This window comes from Suricata suricatta, chromosome 15 (assembly GCF_006229205.1).
Source record: "Suricata suricatta isolate VVHF042 chromosome 15, meerkat_22Aug2017_6uvM2_HiC, whole genome shotgun sequence".
Lineage (NCBI taxonomy): Eukaryota > Metazoa > Chordata > Mammalia > Carnivora > Herpestidae > Suricata > Suricata suricatta.
The window spans coordinates 41,840,988-41,846,987 of NC_043714.1; positions in this window are offsets into that span (position 1 = coordinate 41,840,988).

The following is a 6,000-nucleotide window of genomic DNA, read 5'->3' on the forward strand; positions in this document are numbered from 1 at the left end:
TACTAAGCCTGAAGCAGTTTGAGATTTATGTATACTGGATCAAACAATACACACACAAATTTTCACAAGTCCCCTTGACTTCCACAATGAAAAAATGAGCTCATACTTACTAAGAAGTAAACAGAGCAGCTCTCTAAATACCAACACCATCCCTTTACACTCAGCACTTAAACTGAAGGCTTTGGATAACCATTTAATGCTTTTCATTGTTTTGTCTTCATAGGAATTCTGTCTTTCACGTCCCTTGCCTGGTTTTGGTCTGTCTAGGGGTTTGCCAATGAGTAAGAAGCGAGCTCTTTCGAAATACTGGACACTGTTAGTATTTTCAAAAATTGGTGATGATGGCAGCAGAATTTTCAATCTGTCTGAATCCTCTCATAAAAATAGACAGTTCAACTAGATAGAAGAACTGAAACCCGTGGACATTTAAACAAAACTAGGTAACAAGATATCCTCACCAACTCCCAAATACAAGCAGATGAAGACAAGGCATTCATAGCCACAAGTCTGCATGGTAGCAGTATCAGTTTGGGAGGAAGGAAAACAGAAGCAACTGTGCAGGGTTTGATAAACCTGAGGACAAACAGACATCAGGTACACACTGGAAAGCAGAGTGGGCCAATTTGAGAAGGGCAGCTGAAACCAGGAGGATGTTGATTTTTCTAAAACCAGGTGAGCAAAAGGGCCAGTGACAAGAATGACCGAAGAGGTAGGATCTATCTAACCTTTTGAACTCTCAAAACCAACCCAGAGCTCCCTTCCAGGACAGAGTCCCTCAGTTAGGAGAAATTATGGCGATGGAATAAAAATTCATCAGGACATAGAAGATAAAAAGATGGGTGGAAAAAGTCCAGTCCAATGTGGAGGGAAAGAACAGAGTCCCAAAGTGTCAGAAAACAAGCTCATCTATTTATTAACACTGCACAACAATAGATGAGGGAGCTCAGAGAGGTTAGAAAATGTTTTCTGAACATCATTTCCTGTTTCGTTCTAAATGCTCAGGAAAACTAATGTCACATAAAATAAGCAACACTTAAAGCCCATACAAAGTTACTACTTAAAAACAGAAGACAATGAGAATAATATCCCTACAAATAATTAAAACATTGGAAAGATGGATCTGCAAAACAGATGAACGTTGTAACGTGTTACCTCAAAATGAAGCAAAAGACATTAAAGAAGTAACTGAAGACTTGAAAGAACAACACAAGTCAGGAATATGAAAAATCCCAGGGCACCTGGCTGGCTCAGTTGGTGGATATGTGACTCTTGATCTCGGGGTTGTGAGTTCAAGCCCATGTTGGGTGTAGAGATTTCTTAAAAATAAAATCTTAAAAATAAAGAAATAGGAAAAACTCAGAAACCGAACTGATAGAACTCAGGAAAGATGTAAAAATAAAAGAAAAAAATAGTTCAAAAACAAAGGCTAAACTGTAAGGAACAAAATGCCTTAAAGTTAAAAAAAATTAAGAATAGTTAGAAGAAATTGAGAAAAAAGAATAAATATTGAAGATAGGCAAAGAAAGTCCAATATACAGATAATAGACATTCCTAAATGTGAAAATTAAAGAGAATAGAAAAAATTGCTAACATGTATAATTCAAGAAAACATTCCTGAAAAAAATATCGAAATCATATATTGAAAAGGCACATCACTCTTCTATTTCAGGCCAAAATGGAGTAACAGGGACTGGATTTACACTCCAATATGAAACAACCAAAAAAAAAAGGACAAAATATATAAAACAATTGGTTTCAAGGTATTGCACACTGAGGAATGAAGGAAAGTGATTCCTGAGATATGGGAAATAGTTGAGGTGAGCTCTATGATCATCCCAACTGGCTGCCTTGTGAGAGTTTCCAAGGTGTGGTACAGGAGGAGAAATCCAGGAGGAACTTGGCAGATTCTTCAAGTTGAGGAGACAGTTAGGAGGCCAGTAAGACCAAAAGGAGCTAGAGTTAGCAGGAAAGAATACTGAGAAAGAGCTCCAGAGATCTGATTAGAGCCGTAGAGGGCATTCACCACAGTACTGCTCAGTACTACCCAAGCCTGGGAGAGAACCACGTGTGAGGAAACAGTACTTGATGCTCACACAGCCCTAAAAATAATGCCTGCGAAGAGGCAGGAAAACACAACCATAAGAGAAGAATGATCAGTCAGTAGAAACTAACCCAGAACTGACACGGATGTTAGAATTAACAGACAAGGACATTAAAACAATTTTTGTAACTGTTCTATATGTTCAAAAATTTAATAGAAACATGGAAAATATGGGAGATCCGAACTGAATCTCTAGAGATTAAAAACTACAATGTCTAAGATTAAGAATACACTGGATGAGATGACTGGCATTGCAGGAAAAAGAGGATTAGTTGGACTTGGAAATGTAACGATAGAGACTATCTAAAATGAAAAAGAGAGAAAAAATCAATTTTTTAAAAGTTAGCAGAGCGTCAGCGAGCTTTGGGACAACTTCAGTAGCTAGTACACATGTAATTGGAGTCCCTGAAGGAGAGGAAGGAGAGGGGCTGAAAAGTATTTGAAGAAATAATGTCCAAAATGTTTCCAAACTTGATGAAAACTATAATTCAAAGATTCAAGAAGCTTAATGACTCCCAAGTACAAGAAACATGAAGAAAACTACATGAAAGCATGTCAAAATCAAATTGCTCAATGCCACTGATAAAGAGAAAATCAAAATCAGCCAGAGATAAAAGACATTTAACATACAAAGGAACAAGTTAAGGATGACAGATTTGTTTTGGGGAGCAATGCAAGAAAGAAGGTCAGAGCAATCTAAACTTGTATATCCACCAAAAACATCTTTCAAAAAAAGTGTGAAAAAGACTTTTTGAAACACAAAAAACTAAAAGAATTCATTACCAGCAAACCTGCATTGTTAGGAATATTGCAGTATACCTTAGGCATAAGAAAAATGATACCAGATAGAAATATGGTTCTATACAAAGGAACAAAGAACACCAAAAATGGTAAGTACGTGGGTATAATGTATACTTTTTTATTATTTGAATTTCTTTAAAAATAATTATCTGTTTAGACAAAAATAATAACAGTGTATTTTAGGATTTATAACATATACAAAAGTAAATGTATGTCAACAATAGCAGAAAGTCCAGAAAGGGAGACATAGAAGTAAAGGTTTTATAATATTTGTTAAAGGCTATAATGTTATTTCAAGGTAGATTATAGTATGTTAAAGATGTAAATTATAAACCCTAAAAGCAATGACTAAGTAATAGTCATGGCTAATAAGCCAACAAGGGAGATAAAATAAAATCATACAAAATATTCAGTTAATCTGAAAAGAAGGCAGAAATAGAGAAGAATGAAACAAAATACAGGCAAGGCTAATAGAAAAAAATAAAATAGTAGATTTAAACCTCCCCATATTCATAATGACAATGAATGTAAATTGAGGTCTTAACACCCTCAAATGAAAGTTATAGATTATTGGAATGGATTACAAAGGCAAAGAGATTAAAGTAAAAGGACAAAAGAAGATACATCATACTAATAGCAATCATAAGAAAGCTTGACTTCTGTGCGTCGAAGAACAAAACCATTAGAGTAGAAAGGAAACCTCATAATAGGAGAAAATATTTGCAGTCAAATATCTGATAGGGGGTTAGTGTATAGAATATATTAAGACCTCCTATAACTGAATAACAACAACAAAAACATGATTAAAAATGAGTAATGAACTTAAGTAGACATTTCTCCAGAGAACATATATGAATGGCCAATAAATACATGAAAAGATGTTCAGCGTTACTAATCATTAGAGAAGTGCAAATCAAAATCACAATGAGATAGTACTTCACACCCACTTGGATGGCTAATATCAAACAAACAAAAACCCAGGAAAATAATAAGTATCAGTGAGGATGTAGAGAAATTGGGGTCCTTCCTTGTACACTGCTGGTGCGAATGTAAACGGGACAGCTACTGTGGAAAACAGAATAGTGGTTCCTCAAGAAAATTAAATGTAAAATAATCATATGATCCAGCAATTCTACTTAATAGCTCTCAAAGAGACATTTGTACACTTATGTTCAGAGTATTATTTACAATAGCCAGACGATGGAAGCAAACCAAGTGTCCATTGACAGATTATCGTATTAACAAAATCTTATCCACATAAAGATGATAGCGTATACAAATCTATATACACATACAATGGGATATTAGCCTTAAAAAGTAAGGACATTGTGACACATGCTGCAACATGGATGAACCTTGAAGACATTACGGTAAGTGGAATAAGCCAGTCACAAAAAGATAATTGCTGTATGATTACTTAGATGAGGTACCAAGAACAGTCGAATTCAGAGACAGAAAGTAGGATGGTGATTGCCAGGTGCTGGGGTGAAGGGAAAATGCAGAGTTTGTTTAATAGGAATAAGGTTTTAGTTTTGCAAGATGAAGAGCTTTGGAGATTAGTTGCACAACAACGTGCATGTACTTAATAATACTGAGCTATATACTTTAAAACATTATGGTAAATTTTACATTATGTATATTTTATCACAATTGAAAATAATGAAAAGGAAGGTAGGGTTGGTATATTAATATTATACAAAATGGATTTCAGAGCAAATAATATTACCAGAAAGAAACAAGGCTATCTTATAACATCAAAGCAGGCAATTCATAAAAAGGAAAAAGCACGCCATGTACCTGGGAATACTGGCTTGAATGATCAATTTCATGATATATTTTAATAAAAATCACAGGACCTTAAATAACAAGAAAAACATATCAGGCAATAGAAATAAAGAATAGGAAAAAAACATGTGGCATAAATTGGAAAAAAATAATCATCAGACTTTGACGTACCACTTTATGTCAGAAGAAACTGGAGCAACATGTGCATAATAATCAAGAAAAGAAAATGTGAGCCAAAATTTTGCATTCAGCAAAACTGGCTCTCAGTTGCAAAGGGTACAGACATACAGCTATCCACATGTGACAATTTAGGGAAACTGGTCCCGTAGATCTCCCTAAAAAAGTCTACTAGAGAACCAACAATGAACAATCAAAGTAACCAGAGAGATATTTGTGGGGAGCATTAAATACATACAGTAGTCCCCCCTTATCCATGGAGGATATGTTCCAAGACTCCCAGTGATGCCTGAAACTATGGATGGTACCAAACCCTCATATGCTATGTTTTTTTTCCCATATGTAAATACCTATGATAAAGTTTAATTTATAAATAAGGTAGAATAGAAGATTAATAATCACAATAATAAAATTGAACAATGATAACAATATACTAGAATAAAAGTTATGTGAATATGGTCTCTGTCCCAAAATACCTTATTGTACTGTACTCACCCTTCTTGGGATGTGAGGTGATAAAATGCCTACATGATGATATGAAGTGAGAGGATGTAGGCACTGTGACTATAGTGTTGGGTCACTCCTGACTTTCTGACAACACATCAGGAGGAGGATTGTAACCGAAACTGTGGATAAAAGGGTGGTTCAGTTAGTTAAGTGTCCAATTCTTGATTTTGGCTTTGGTCATGATCTGTTGGTTCATGGGATCAAGTCCAGCATTAGGCTCTGTGCTGACAGAGAGCCTAATCTTTTGGGATTATCTCTCTCCCTCTCTGTCTGCCCCTCCCCTGTTTGCTCTGTCTCTCTAAATAAATAGATAGATAAATAAATAAAAAGTAAAAAATTTGTGGAAAGGGGATTACTGTAATTACTTGTCCCATTAAGATACATGAAGGCTTAGAGGGACAGTAAACTATCTAATAGCTCTATGCTCTGACAATGTAGATACAGTGCAACTATTTTCTTAATGGTGGGGGGGATGGAGAGATCATATACAAAACATTTAAAGATGATTTTGATCATCATAATGAAGTTAGGATTGATATTGTTATTCTGAGATGACTGTGTATGAAATATGGGATGAAATAAATATGTAATTGTGGAATAATTCTCATTCTATCATTCCCTGTGTCCTT